The following is a 16,412-nucleotide window of genomic DNA, read 5'->3' as shown; positions in this document are numbered from 1 at the left end:
GTCCATTCTTAAACATCCCTCGGCATGATCAACATTGTTCTTTCTGCCCTACTTACACTGACTCCCTTGAGCACACCTTGTTCTCCTGCCTTAAGTATACCAGCTTTAGGGCAGACTTCTCTGCCTCAACCTCGGCTGGATTCTCAGTTGGATTCTCGAATCTTCCTATCTGCAAGGATGATTTTCCTGCTCAACAATCCCGAGGCTGAAATAAAGGAAATCATAGCCAAATTTTTGCTGCGCGTTTTGAATAAGGTTACTCTTTACTCTCCCTGAGTTGTATATGCCTGATCCCATATAATATGCTGTTTGGTGAATCTTTACAATTTAATGCAATACCTTTTAGAAACTGGAGCAAGTGTGCATTTGAATGTATTTAGAAATATTGCCTCACCCATTTTTATCTAAAAAAGGGCCAAGGTTGTACAGTGGCTTAGAGTGTTGGGTTAGGATCTGGGACATCCAAACTCAAATCTGCACTCTGCCATGGTCTTGAAGAGTGACATTAGGCTTGTCTTATGCCTTCAGCCTAACTTACCTCACATAATAGTTGTGCAGAAAGAAGAACAATGTAAGCTGCACTGGGTCCCAATTGTGGAGAAACGCAGGATATAAAGAAGTTTAAAAAGTGATAACCTCCCTCAATTTTTCTCAACCCACTCACCCACCATGTATGACTATCTTATGAAATCCTATATTCTTTGTATTAAGAGTTGTGGAGAAAACATCTTCGTCAGTCATCATATAATACAATTGTTCTCATTCTCAGGTTATGACTAGATTATAGGGACCAGAAGCTGTCAAGATACCAAAGATGCTATTTACTGTTTCATCCAAGTGACTGTTCACTTCTGTCCTACCACAACAACAACTTTTATTGTTGTCTATTGACCCAACTTATTAAAATACACAAGAATATTCAGGAATAATAAGTTACAAGTTGTAATATGTATTAAAAATAATAAATAGGAGGTAATAATAATAAAAAAACAGATTAATCAATATGACAACAAATATAGATATAAAATTGGTATATAGTGATCAGCCTAATGCTAAAACCATCTGCTGGTGCTTTTGTTTTATAACTGCTGTGAGAAATTTGGCCACTGACAGAGTGATCTTGGTGTTTTTGACTGATTACGCATAAGGTATATATATATATAAGGTAACTGTTGTACAATGTCCATTGCGGTAAGATTTCTTGTAACAACATATTTCCTCGAGCTTCAGTTCCACTTTCCATTCTCTCTGTGGCAAGCGACACCACTTCTAGTGCAATTTTAATTTGCTTTGCCATCAGAGTGGGCAGATTTCCAGTCAGCACAACTTTGCCTTGGTCAATTTCCCTCCACTCATGGCCAGCCTACCTAGCTCCACCCGTCCCACTCCCTCGCACTGCCATCCACACCTTTCCCCTCTCCCTGCCCTTCCATGTTGCCAGCTCCTTCCTGTTTCTCTAAATGCTCATATTGAGATATCTCAATATAATAACAACAGAGAGGGCTTTTCCAAGAAATAGTACAATGAAGGTCTTTTTTGGCTCCACCCCACCTTCCCCGCTCTACTTCTGCCCTCCCCGATTACCAGGAAGCTTTTTAAAAGTTTATTTCAAACACACCTTTATTTTTTTTAATCATCCATCTTCTCCTGTGGCAGCAGCAGTGGCAGGAATTTTGTGTGTGTGTGGGGGGGGGAGGGGAGGTCTAGGAAATGGTTCCCTTCCTCAGCCGTGTATGGTCCAGGAAATTGCTTTGCCTATTTCATTTGAGGCGGAGAGAGTTCTCTGCAGAAAAAACTTCAGGGCAGGAGTGAGTGCCTCCTCACATGTAAACAGAGAAATGTGAGGAGACCCCACGACAAGCCCACTGCATAGCGAAAAGCACCAAGGTAAGTGTTCCATGTATAATGGGTCTCTGTCCTCTAAAAGAGTCCTGACCAAATATTTACTTCCGTCTCTGCCTCGTGATTACCTGATTTCTGCAAGTGGCCTATAGCTCTAATTATACCTCTACTTCAAAGTCAAAGGGATATTACTTCTGTTCCATAAAGAACGTGTGAATAGTAACAACTACCGGCCCTGGCTTACATTACTATTTTGTGAGGTACTAACTATTTTGGGAGGTGGAAGGACAGTAGTGCAATTATATGAAAAGTATAGACAAAACCAAAACTGAATACTGAAAAGAAATTTACCCCTGAGTGTAAATTCCATCCCTCTTACAAAACTAGCCATGACTGCTGGTCAGAAGAGATACCATATTTGGGGGAATGAGTATTAAAGTATCTAAAATAAGCAGCATATTGTATTATCATTTTCGGAAAATAACAAAAATATTCTATTAAATATTTAAGACACGATGTACCCTCTTAGGTTGCATAAATGCTCAACGCAGTGGTAAATCGATAAATTTTTATTGTTATAGGTATCAATTAGCATGCATGAGGAATTATTCTTTGTTGAAGAAATAAAATAAAAATGTAGTTATAGATAAATTATAAAAGTAATGTTTTTATTGAAAGCAATTATTTGAAACTGGCTATTTTTATGGTTTTATTTATTTGCTTCATTTATACCCTGCCTTTCTCCCCAGTGGGAATTCAAAGGCGCTTACATTGGTCTCCTAAATTCCATTTGATTTTATTAAATCAAAAGACCCTGGTTTATAGGGGTTTTTAAACCCTATCATGTGAAAGGTGCTTCACAGGGTAATCATGAGCAAAAGATAGGGATGTGTTTTATTTAGTACATTCACTGCATTTCCAGGAGGCCTCTCATCCAGGCACTGATAAAACCCAGAACTGCACTGTTTGAATTAAGTTACCATAGGCCTTCCAACCCCATAGGAACCATCTTGTACATTCCAGTCACAATGAGAAGTCCTGCTTTGGGTGCCCCCACCATCTGAAACTAGATGATAGCAACTCAAAACAGTGCCGCTAAAATATTGGAACTTTCTCCCCCAGGAAGATTCATCTGTCTGCCTCTACTAATGTCTTCCCCCTGCAGCGGAAGACCTTTTAGTTCCATTTGGTATACCCCCAATAACCATTATTGGCACTGTGTGCTTATTTGTCTGTACATTCTTATTAAACTGTTTTATATATTAATTAAAATGCTGGTTTAACATTCAAATGTTTAGTGCTGTTATGTTTGCCACCTTTGAAACCCTATTTGGTTGGAAAGACGATATAAAAATGTTTTCAATAAAACCAGTATAAACTAGCATAAGGTGTTAGATCTGGATTCTTGAGACAATAAACAGGCTCTGGAATGTTGATCAGTAGTGTTTATTGAAAAGATAATGAAGCACCCAGCTTACAAGAAGCCCGTTCTGAGGAACCTGGCTTTTGCCCCCTTCTTTATTCAGAAACAATCCCCCCTCCCAATTTCCCAAAGAATGTAAGAAAGAGTTGTTTTTGGCACCGCAGTGCCCCAAGGTCAGCAACAGATTGAGATACAGCCAACTGGACATCTATTCCCATGAGTCAACAGAAACATCCCCTTTTCCCGTGGAAGAGGAAGGTGTCAGGAATAAGCCTATTTATCTATTAAGTGAATGAAAGGGAGAATACAGATAAAGGAAAGAATGTCCCTTTACAGCATAGTAATGTATAGCAAATGGAATAAATATATTTTGTAGCAGTTACATTGACAGAAGTAAAGTTTAATCACCCAGATACGGTCAGGCTATTTCAGTCTAGGAATGCCACTCAATCAACTAGGGGCCATCCCTGACACAGAGTATACACAATTCAAAGAAAGCAAAAGGCTTAAACCTAAAAAATAATACGCACAAGGGAACAATGAAATTAACAAATAATTTATCATAACTGTAACTTTTAAATCTAAGCCTATTTTATGGCACAGGTAAGATAAGGTAAATAAGTATGTTTTTATAGCATTGACACAGGAGAACTGCAGGCAGTCGGGGGTAAAGCAAGACCATTAATTGTAGTTTTGTCCTTCTCTCCTTCTGGATTTCTTGTCCTTTTTGCCTGAAGATTGAGTCTTGTGCAGTTGAAGACCTGCTTCTTGGATTTTGGACTTGGTAGTTCTGTCTGGACCCTATACCTTCAGTCTGACCTGAAGCCTAGGTAAAATGATGTTTTGATCTAGAATCTAACAAACAGTAAGGAAGCATCAGCTGAGCTTCAAGAGGACATTCCAAAGAGAACATGCCCAATCTTTAGTTACCACGCACTTTACCTCTGAAGTCAGGGGCAGAGAGAATATGGCATGGGAAAAAAATCTAAATTAGCGGGATTGACAGCACAGGAGGAGACAGTGACTCAAGTACCATGGCCCCAAGCTTGTTCATGACAAAGGAAAGAACCAACACTTTGACTTGTGTCCAGAAACAGATAGGTAAGCAATACAGATCTTTCAGGACTTAAATAAAATGTTCTACCTATACAATTAAAACCTCGATCCAAAGTTATGTTTGAAGAAAGAAGGTTTAAATTTAAGATTATCCATATTTTAGAGTTATGCACCATATTAGACCATAGTGCACAAGTAGCTCTATATGCCTAGGTTAAATGCATGAGGAATTGACAACTATAGATGCAGTCAAACGGAAAACACTCTGTCAGAATTGGACAACAATTTACATTTTTCAGGAAAGACTAACAAGTTACATATAACATATATGCACTCTCTTCTCCACGCTTCACTCTGAAAAAGCCACATGGCCATCTGGTTTTATGCTGATGTTTTCCACCTGTTTGCCCCCATGTGAACAATAACAAAAACAGTCCCATGAAGGAACTTTACATCTGGAGGATATTGCACATGTCACATCTACCACAGGTTCATTAGGTTTCTGATTGCTTACAATAATTTGTCAAAACTAGATTAACTACCTCATGATTCCTCAAACCTTTCCCTTTCTTGGCTACATCCCCCTGCAGATGTAGCACCCATCCATCTTCCTCAAAAGCCGTACAAGCAAAGCTTGTTTATTTTACAGAATGTATATTGAAGACACTGACTTTGTCTTAACTTAAGGTAGGCCAGACAGTAGACGCACATAGTTTTCAGTGCAAATACACTGCAATGGCAGTTCCAAGAACACGTGACTAATAAATATGCATGAACAAGCACATGGATTTGAACTGAACACAAGGTTTGATGGATAGTTTTAATTACTTGGGCTCATCAGTTAACACTAGGAAATAGGCACCCACCAATACATTTTACTAAGTTGCTTAAAGTAGAGAAAGGCACACATTTATCATTCACAGATGTGTGCAGACTTATTCCTCACTGCCATGGTTTAATCACTGGATCTCCTTTGAAAGCAACTGTATGTTCTCACATGCATTTCTCACTAGTTCCAACGGAAGCAGGAAATTAGTAATGAGTATAGACTAGAGTTTTGCAGTCTTTGCTTTGACAGTCTTTGTTAAGCAGCTGGTAGCACATTATTTTCTGGAGAGATTAAACTACATGGTTAAAACTATAGACTTCATAAGACTGAAAGGTGAATTTGATGTGTCCTGAATGATCCTTTTGTGCCACACTGGCATGAAATAAGGTAAGGAGGGGAAAGAACTGGGAAGACAAACCCTTTTTGCAGATTTATCTGAATACCATTACTGAAGGAAACCATCACACTGACTTAGAATTTTTTAGCCTAGCTAACTGCTTTATGGCAACAGCTATTCGAAATATATCCTAGCTGTCAACAGGCACCCAAAAAAAGAAACATGTCATTTGTGCATGTGTTTAGTCTTTTGTGTTCTTACTTTAAGGAAATAAGAACATACCACAATCTAGCTTTTTGTGCTAATATGATGACTAAGATAGACAGTCTGTCTCCCGGAATTACAACAGATCGCTAAACCACAGAGAGTAGTTCCCCTAGAGCAGGGGTAGGGAACCTACGGCTCGAGAGCCGCATGCGGCTCTTCTGCCCTTGCACTGTGGCTCCATGTGCCGAGCCGCCAGCCCCATCCTTGCCTGCCCTGCAGGCAGCAGGGTGGGCGCACCAACTGCCCGCGGTTGGCTGGGCCGCGCCCTCTCGCATGCCCCGTTGGAGCGGGGCAGGCGCTTTCCCAGCGGCCGGCGAGGCCGAGCCGCCGGCTTCATCCTTGCCCGCCCTGCAGGCAGCAGGGCGGGCGTATCCATGTGCTTCTCAGAATGAACGGAGTAAAAGGTAAAAAAACCCCAATATATATAGCGTTATCTTTATTTTAAATGTCAAAAATTATTTGCGGCTCCAAGTGTTTTCTTTTCCCGTGGAAAACGGGTCCAAATGGCTCTTTGAGTGTTAAAGGTTTCCTACCCCTGCCCTAGAGGACATGGCAGTTTCAGAGGGGGAACTCTAGCATCCCACCCCTGCTGAGCTCCCTCCCCCTTCCAAAACTCCGCCCTCTCCTGGCGCAGGTCTCAAATCTTCAGGCCAGTGGCAAAGCCACCAGGGGGCGGGGTGTGTGCGACGCACCAGGTGCACCAATTCTAGTCACGTGGGGGGTGGAAAAATCCCCCCTCCCCCTCCACGACGTCCCCCTACTTCCTTTTAGGAATGGAGCAGACCAGAAGCCTGCCTGCGTTGCCTGGGTCTGGTGGGAACTACATTTCCCAGGGGCTCCTGGGAAATGTAGTTCCCACCAGGCCCAGGCAACGCAGGCAGGCTTCCGACCTTCTTCTCCGGCCTGCTCCTTTCTTAAAAGTAAGTGGGGTGGGGTGGGGTGCGCGAGAGGGGTGCACCCTAGGGCGCTGTGGGAGGCCACAAAAGCCAGAGTGTGCACCAGGAGCACTCTGGTCTAGCTACGGCTCTGCTTCAGGCATTTCTGACACTGGTGTTGGCAACCCTAATGGCTAATGATAAAGTAATAACAGAAGTCCAATCTTTCGAACAGAGAAAATTTGAAACAATTCATCCAAAATGACGCAAGTGTGAGAAGAAATAAAATATTCATTTAGGAGAACCTATATGCCACCTCTCCACAGACCTACATAAGGTGGCTTATAACAAAAAATAATGGCAATCAAAAATCAACAATTAAAAACCAAGCAAAATCCATTAAAACATACAGAAAAATGTATACACATGTATGTATAGAAAACAACATTAAGAAATGTTTGGGTTTTTTTTTAAGGGACTGAGGATTTACCTCTTTAAGAACATAAGAACATAAGAACTAGCCTGCTGGATCAGACCAGAGTCCATCTAGTCCAGCTCTCTGCTACTCGCAGTGGCCCACCAGGTGCCTTTGGAAGCTCACATGCAGGCGGTGAAAGCAATGGCTGCTGCTGCTCCTGAGCACCTGGTCTGCTAAGGCATTTGAAATCTGAGATCAAGGCGGATCAAGATTGGTAGCCATAGATCAACTTCTCCTCCATAAATCTGTCCAAGCCCTTTTCAAAGCTATCCAGGTTAATGGCCATCACCACCTCCTGTGGCAGCATATTCCAAACACCAATCACACGTTGCGTGAAGAAGTGTTTCCTTTTATTAGTCCTAATTCTTCCCCCCAGCATTTTCAATGAATGCCCCCTGGTTCTAGTATTGTGAGAAAGAGAGAAAAATTTCTCTCTATCAACATTTTCTACCCCATGCATAATTTTATAGACTTCAATCATATCCCCCCTCAGACGTCTCCTCTCCAGACTAAAGAGTCCCAAACGCTGCAAACCTTCTCCCTCATAAGGAGAGGACTGCTCCAATCCCATTCAATCATCCTCAAGGTTGTAGCCTTCTCAGCACTTTTTTTTTTCTAGGTCTCTCTCGATATCCTTTTTTGAGATGTATGCGACCCAGAACTGAACACAGTACTCCAAGTGCTGTCGCACTACACTGCTTTAGGGTATAAGGGCTTGACAATCCTTGCAGTTCTTATTATTATCAACCTTCCCTTTCCTAATTATCCTCCCAGCATAGAGTTTTGCTCCTTTTTTTCACAGCTGCCATGCATTGAGAGCTTGACATTCCCATGGAACTATCAACTAAAGACGGTGACTTCAAATCCCTCTCCTGGTCTGTGACTTATAGCATCTGACCCCTGTAGCGTGTATGTGAAGTTTGGATTTTTTGCCCCTATGTGCATCACTTTACATTTTGCTACATTGAACTGCATTTGCCATTTCTGAGCCCACTCACCTAATTTATCAAGGTCCGCTTGGAGCTTTTCGCAATCCTTTGTGGTTCTCACCACCCTACATAATTTGGTATCATCTGCAAACTTGGCCACCACGCTACCCACCCCTACTTCCAGGTCATTTATGAAGCATCCAGGTCATTTAAAAAGCATTAAAGAAATAACCTGCTTCATTTGGAAACAAAATGCTTGACATTTTACTGAACTATTCAAAATGGCCGCCTTCTTTGTTGTGACAATGTAAAAAAGGTATAAAGTGCCATATTTAAGACTAATGAAATTTATTCCAGTCTAAGTTTTCATGAGGATGTCAAATCACAGCTGAACCCAGCAAGTGACTTTCAAAGCAGGTGAGAAACAGAGGTGATTTGCCATTGCCTTCCTCTGTAGTCTTCCTTGACAGTCACCCTTCCAAGTACCGACCCTGCTTAGCTTCCAAGATCTGACAAGATCAGGCTACACCATGCTGCCTTCCCTCCCCATACTCTTCCCATAAGCAGGGAGGAAGGAGTAGGAGAAACATCTTTGTCATCTCTGCAACATCTTAGCAGTGGACTGTTGTTTCCCTTCCTGTTCTAGGTGCCTTATAAAACTATGGCACGGCCAAAGGTATGAGCCCTTGGCTACAAGCTAAAGAACTTTTGGCCCAAGGCTCACAGCTTGTGTCTTTGAACAAACCAGCCAATGATTTCAGGACTGGTCCAAGATGTAATCGTTTATTTTGGTTTGGTTTATCTGCTGCTTACCAATTTGCAGTCCTGACCCAGATAGGCCCAGGCCAGCCGGATCTCGTCAAATATCAGAAGCTAAGGAGGCCTCCAAGGAATAACAGGTGTGTGACTCAGAGAAAGGCAATGGCAAACTACTTCTGAACATCTCTTACCTTTAAAACACAGCTGTAATTTGACAGCACACACAAACTCTATAAGTCCCTTTGGGACCTTCAGGGAGAAAAGCAGGGCACAAATAAATTTAAAGGCTCCCTTGATTTAAAAAAATTAGCATAGAGAGAATAATTCTCACCTAGACTTTTGCACACTGGCCTAGTCTAACTTTTGCTGGAATGTTTAACGCAAGCAAACTTAGAAGAATCCCTCACCTGCAGCCTGATCTAACACAGACCCATATTTACCATCCCCCAGCAGTCCACCAATTCATTATCATCTCATTCTGTCACAAGCATAAACCAGGCCTGAGTCCCATTGAAAACCTGCACAAGTAACCTTAGCCAGATATAATATTTAACAAGTTATCCTTCACCACAACAGAGGAAACAAAGTACACATCCACATTCATCACTGTGTAATCCGTTTTAATATAAAAATTGTGAGAGTGTGATTGTGGAAAAAACTGAAATGTGTTTGCATGAAAATCTATGCACATGTGCATGTATAAATGCTTCAGGGAAAACTAAATGGACCGCAGCAGGGGTGTACATTTTTTAATCTACTCTTCCAGTGGTTTCTTAAAACTTTCCAAAAAACTCCAAACGTTTTAATAACCATTAAAAACTCACACTAATTAAACTGCAGTTGTCAAGTGAGTTTGTAGAGCCCTTGACATGAGGTCAAAAGCAAGCGGCAAGAGAAAATATAGCTAAATACAGTGCTGGAAAGTCTGAGCACTGTGTTGCATGTCTGCATGTTTAAATCTGTAAAGGATCGCACTGGAGTCTACTTTTAGATTGCAAGGGGGTATTATCCCAATTGCAGATGAACTGTGATTTGTACTTTAAAATTGCAAGAGGTTTTGTCATTGATTGTAAAAAGTACATTGCAGGGAACTTGTTCCCTGACTAAAATATTGTATATAAGGTTTTATTTTCCCCCTAACCCTGTCTGGGGTTCTCAGTAGTTGCAACTCATCTTCGGTACAGTGTATCTCGTGCAGGTTGTGTTTCTGAATGTTATCTTATCTTTAATAGTTGAAGCCAAATGAGGCATTTATATTATATTGTTTATTAAGGTCTTTTTGACTATAACTTAATTTTGACCAAAGTTATTACGGCTGTATTTGTAACTGAATTCTTCCATCCGTGTTGTCAGCACTATCACCTTGGGATTATAGGACTTGCATAGACAAAAGCCATGTGGAAAAAGGGTTGTACTAAGGAGGGGATTCAGCTGAGATTAAGTGAAAAAGCTGGATTGATCCAATCCTATGCCATGTATCAAAGGACAGGGAAGCATTTAAAGGAAGGGGCAATTTGGGACCATGGCTGGCCAATCAGCAGAAGCTTTTGCTCTACTACTCAAACATTAGGTGGGGAAAGCTCCAAGACTGAAGCCCTCCTCCAATACACTCTAACACGTAATCTTTTTTACATGCCAATTTTCTACAAATCATGGTACATTTTAATGGGGAAAGGGTGCACTCCAATTGATTCCACAGATCATCCACCTTGACTTTGTGTTGCTTGCTCTTCTCCTTTCCGCTCTTTCTTCATCCTCTCAGCCTAGTTTTGCCGAAAGCTAAACATATTTCCTGTCACTAATTTTTCAGTGCTTTATGTTTGTCGATAAAAAGACACACAATTGCACTGCAGCATTAAAAATTTGTGTCAAATAAGCAATGATATGTGACACCTCCACAGTGAGAGCGACAAAGGAGTGACAGGTTGTGACAGAGTGGGAACAGGGAGGCAGAAGAAGCTTGCTTAAAATACATGAAATGTTTGTGGCTGCTTTATACACAGCGAGACCACTGGTCCATCATTCTCAGTACAGATGACTCTGACCAACAGCAATTCTCCAAGGGACTCAGGGAGAGGTTTTTCCTACCTCTGTTTTAGGGTTGCCAGATATGTTAAAAAAAAAAACCAGGCACACCGAGGCTCAGCAGCACCTCCTCCCAGCATAAATTGCACAAAGAGAACTGTTTGCAAAGGCAGGAAGCACACAGTCAAGTGCAAAGCAGCAGCAATGGCCACTGCTTCACATTTGGGTTTGACAGTGCCTCCTCCAAGCCCAAACCATGTACTTTGCACGATTTTCACTGACTGAGAAAAACTGGAAAAAAACCTGGGCCATTTCCACACGGCCAGAGGCAGCGGCTTTCCACTGGCTTTGATGAAGCCAGTGGAGAGTTGGGACCGTTCGCATGGTCCCATGCGGGCAATCCCGACATCGCCGCTGGAGCCACTCAGGGTGTCTGCGAGGGACTTACCTTGCGTTCCTGTGCAGCTCCGGGTGGCTGGAAAGACACACCCATACTGCCCTCCGACTCTTGGGGGTCACAGGGCAGCATGGACATGTCATTCCAGCTGCCCAGAGCTGCACATGAACACAAGTTAAGTCCCTCGCAGACACTGGAGGGGTCAAAAGTGGTGCCCTCACGCCAGTGAAGTTTGCACCACGCTGGTGGGAAGACGCCGCTTTTAAAAAACCTCGCTTGTTTAAAAGCGACGTCTTTGCGCCGCTTGGGGAGGGCGAGGACGGCCTCCTGTGCGAACAGCACCCTAGGGTTTTTTCTGTCCATAGGTCGCTGTTATTTGGCCATGCGGAAATGGCCCTGGACATTTAAATGTATGTATTTTTTCAGTTCTCTTTCCTGGACAGCTAGTGAAAGTACTGGACCGTCCAAATCAATTACTAGACTCATAGCAACTTTACACTACTTAAGAAAGTTCTTTGGCTGGGGATGTTGGAGCTTGAACCAGGAACAAGTGACAAGCAAACCATTCAATTTCCCATAGAGTTATCACCCAGGCCATACAGCCTTTCCCTGTTGGTCCAGTTGGAAAGAAAGTCCAACTTTTTGCAAGCTCTCACCCGTTTCTAGAAAAACAGAATGATATTTTGTGCAATCACTGTATGCCTGTGTGAATTCTGTTATTTTATTTAAGTGCTTTGAAGACTTATCATAGGTAAGTAAGTATGGTCATTCAGGTAACAGGTGGGAGGATTCTAGGCATGACATTTGAAGCTAAGAATTGCTATAACGTTGAGAAAATAAATAATATTTTCTATTAAAGACAGTCATTCATCCCAGGATCAAGCACCAAAAAGATGGCCATCATTAAGGTACCTCAGAGGTTTATACAACAGTTCCAAATAGTTTTGCCAAACATGATAAATTAAGATTTTGAATATAATTTTGTCATCCTCAACTTTGTAAAGAGGCAGAAAAGTAGCAGAAAATTTTCACCAACATTTTAGATGTGTTTGGCAGAGTTTCAAGCTACATTATTAGGTAATAGAGAAAAATAGCTATATCAACAATAAGGAAAAACTGGTACAAGAAATGCCTGTTGTTTATCATTTCCATTTAGAATCTGTCCTCCATTCCAGGGGTAGAGTGTCCAACTAGCATCTGAGACACCACAGATGGAATCCATGCTCTACCACTGAAGCTCACTGCGTGACCTTGGGACAGTTACAAACTCTGATACTAACTTACCAGACAGAGTTGCTAAGAAGATAACATGGATGCAAAGACAAGAATGTAAACAGTTTTGGGCCCCACTGAAGAGAAAAGGGGTGGGGAGGTATAAGTGAATAAAATAAAATATATTATGACTGCTACAAAATCATGGAGATCCTAAGTGTCACTCTCATTTTCCCCTATCGGAAAGAATAACGTACACTCATGACCACAAATAAAATTTATTTACACACATATTCACACACAAAGAGAGCTTTTTCTGAAAGTAAAGAAGTCCCTGGTACAGTTTACAGCCAACATCATAGAACTACCAGGAAAGGGGGGGGGGGCAACACTGAGGACACGGAAGTAGTACAATTTCTCATTATATTAATCCTTGGACCATGAGAAGCCCCTCAAGAACAATGGGCTGTCTCTTCCAATTTATAATGAGAGTTTAAAGAAACTGATATGATTTTTATTAATAATTTTTCTCAGGATTGACACACACTCACATACCTATCATTTAGAAAATATCAGTCTTGCTCAAAAATATGCATCTATGGGGTAGGACAGATACGCAGCTGAACAGCAGCTAAGGGATTGACATGTGACTGCAGGATCATTCAAAAGGTAAGAAAAGCCCTTAACGAGCAGCTGATGACAGATGCATGTAATGCTGATCCACAGCAGAGGAAAATTGGGACCATTTTGTCCAAAAGAGGGGAAGAGAGGAAGACAAAGCATATGTGGACCTACTGATCCCTGGTTCAACATTATGCGAGCACCAGCCTCAGGAACAAGACCTGCAATCCATGAACAACTGCACCCATTTTAAACAGAGTTGAAACGATATTTGGAAAAATGCTTATAATTGCTTTTTAGTTGGTTCAGCTGACACCACAGACACCTCAACTCATAGGGAACTAATTTCTTTTACACATCTACCATGTGATGCGTACAAGCAAGAAGCTTAATAGCCTAAATGCAAACTATAATCCCTGCCAACATTCCTTAGTCTGCCTAGAATATCACTTCCATAATATTTAGAAACCCCTTGTCTCCAGTCTGAACAGTCTCTAAGTCAGAACCAAATATAGAAGTACTGTGATGTGCCACCTACTTCATTAAATAGTCCATGAAGTTTGGCAACTCATTAATGATCAATGCAATTATTTTAAATTGTGCAGGACACCATTAAAATGGATTGCCAACTATGAATATACTATTGAAGCAGTCTTCAAGAAGTCTTATTTCAAATGCTTTGCATTGCAAAATTCCCTCCTGCCTCAGATGCTGGTATTTCAACCACTGCTCTGCATCTACCCATGAACTTCCATTATGGGCTGTCCATCTTCAAAAGGTCGAACGGGTATCTGAACCTGAAATCTGGAATTACGCTCTGAACATGCATGTGATGTTTTATTCCAACAATTTTATGTTACAGACTTTACAAATGGAAAGTCAAAGAGGGCAAGTTAAACCAAGAGCCTTTGGTCAATTATACCTTTTTCGCTTGTAGCCTGAAGAATGATATTTTATATCCCTAAGCAACTAAGGAGGCTTTGACTGCACTCAAGGAAAGAAGCCTAAGAGGCCTAGGAACACAGAGGTTATATTCAGACATCACTAACAAATAATGACAAGAACAAGTCTTGCAAGTCCTCAAGTACATGCCATCTACTTCCCCCAGCACCACCTCGTATTCATGAAAACATCCTGGATATTTGAATCAAGTGCTAGAACTTACTGCGGTTTTCCTCTTTAAACCTGGTTGATATCATGGTTTAGAATCTCAGGGCCTGACTATATGATACCCAGTTCCTTAGTCCAGGCTAGCATCATACATGGCCTATATTGTATGCTTCCCAAGAATACATATGACCAGTCCTGATCAGGATCTCTACAGGAATGACCACATGGAGCTGCTAATTGCTTTGCTAGAGAAAATTAATGGGGATTGATAAAGGCTACACACAGGTTTCTCCAACTGGGCAAGCTTGACAAGGCTTATTTCAGGTTGAGATGGTGCTGGAGGCAGATTAAGCAGCCTCTTTCCATGCACCACAGCCCAATTCAAAAAGGTCCATGTGCTCCATGGAAGCATGGTACTCCCAGACCAAGTCTGTTAACCAGATTCAGGAAGGTCAGAAATAGCATAGCATGCAGTTAGGTAATCAGTGCAGAGGAGCAGAGAAGACCAAAACCATGGCTCACTAGGTTCATTAAGTGGTCACAAACAAATCCTGAGGGCAATACTGAACCCTATGTTTAAAAAAAAATCAAAAGACTTCCAATAAAAAAGTAGCTCTTCTGTCAAAGATGGTGAAAAAAATCGCATACCGGTAATGGTAATAAATCCTTTAACTATGCCAAACGATAAATCTGTAGTGCTCTAATCAGTACTTTAGTGTGAACTACTACAAAGAAAGGGGTGTGTACAAGAGACTGGAATTTCAAGAAAAGTGTGAAATACAGGTGGCTTGCCATTGCTTTCCTATGAAGAGCAATCCCCACTTTCCTTGGTGGTCTCCCATCCAAGTTCCAACCCCACTTAGCTGCCAAGATCTGCCAAGATCGGACTATACCATACTGCCTTCCCTTCCAAGGTACATTGCTTCTGCTAATCAACACGATTTATACATGAGAATACCTTCTGAGAAAGTGTTGAGCAAAACTGACAAGCAAAGTGTCATAGCTGTGAAACTCAACAGGCATAGCCCAAACGCCAACTAAAAAAAAAAGTTCCTACTTGTTATATTCCAGTATATAATAAAGAGGCTTATGAAACAGAACTGGAGCCATTCCAATAACAATGGAGTTCAATATTTGTTAGCAGCTAAAGAGGTCAGAGTCAAATGAAAACAATGTAGAAAGAGCAAAACTAGCAACCTTTTTCCAATACAGAGTCACTCAGCCACATGTTTAGATAAGATGACAAACAAATGGGAGGATCAGGAAAAGACTGGAAAGGAACTCAAAATATTGGGCTTCATGGAGCATCCTTCAGAGCTCCACTCATTGATGAAAATGTATTTTTATAACCAGGCAAGCAACTGCTAAGTGAGACACATGGGAGGGGGACCCCTCATATCTGCACACAGACAGTGAGAGGTCTCTTGGATTTGAAGTATGTTTGAAGCCCAGAATTATTCCACAGAGAAGGCCCCCATCTCCCTTTCTCTCAAGCCAGAGGAAAGGGTCACTTTTATTCCTGCACACTGGGTGCAGCAAGTCTGCTGCCCAAGTCCAGTGAGACTTCTTGGGAGGGGGGAGCCTGTCCCACCCCTTTGACTTTATGAATTTCATGCCCTTATGAATTTCATGCCCTTTGACTTTATGAATTTCCTGCAAATTCTCTGTTCTACCATGACAATTACAATTTTTGAATAAAGCTGACAATGCCACAAACAACTCAGGCTGTTGGTATTTCAAATGAACTTAAGCCTGCACCTATGTATTTACAGTAAGTTTGCCATCTTGTAGGATCTTTGGTGCACGACGCTACCCTCTTGTAGGATCTTTGGTGCACGACGCTACACAACATGCATGCAAGTGTTTCACATCAACAGTCAGGTTCATCTTGAGAGTTTTCACTGCTGCAGCTGTCATAGCTAGAAAGTCATCACTTGTAAAAACTGGACAGTAGCTCGTATCTGCTGGATTGTAGGCCACATCTCTACGCTCCCATTAACCTTATATCAATGGGTTTTTAAAACCTAATCAATTGCATTATTCACAGTGTACACATAATAAAACAATTCCTTGATTCAGTCGCATATCACATAACCACCATCATCAATGCCCTTACTGACATATAAGTAAAAACCAAGGAACTGAACATTTTTTAAAGCAATAATGCAGGGAAAACATAAAGGATTAAAACCTATAAAGGAAACATTTTATAAGAACAGAAACATGGTCAATGTTTAAAAAAACCCACAAAA

The 16,412-nt window shown here is 41.5% G+C and overlaps 1 protein-coding gene across 4 annotated transcripts in view; it reads right to left on the bottom strand.

The window, feature by feature from the left end:
* The window catches only part of COG5 (component of oligomeric golgi complex 5), a 216,477-nt gene that overhangs the window by 147,549 nt on the left and 52,516 nt on the right, over positions 1-16,412 (bottom strand). The window lies entirely within an intron of this gene.

The sequence above is a fragment of the Sphaerodactylus townsendi genome, linkage group LG06 (assembly GCF_021028975.2).
Source record: "Sphaerodactylus townsendi isolate TG3544 linkage group LG06, MPM_Stown_v2.3, whole genome shotgun sequence".
Classification (NCBI taxonomy): Eukaryota; Metazoa; Chordata; class Lepidosauria; order Squamata; family Sphaerodactylidae; genus Sphaerodactylus; species Sphaerodactylus townsendi.
This window is presented reverse-complemented; position numbering and strand designations above follow the sequence as displayed.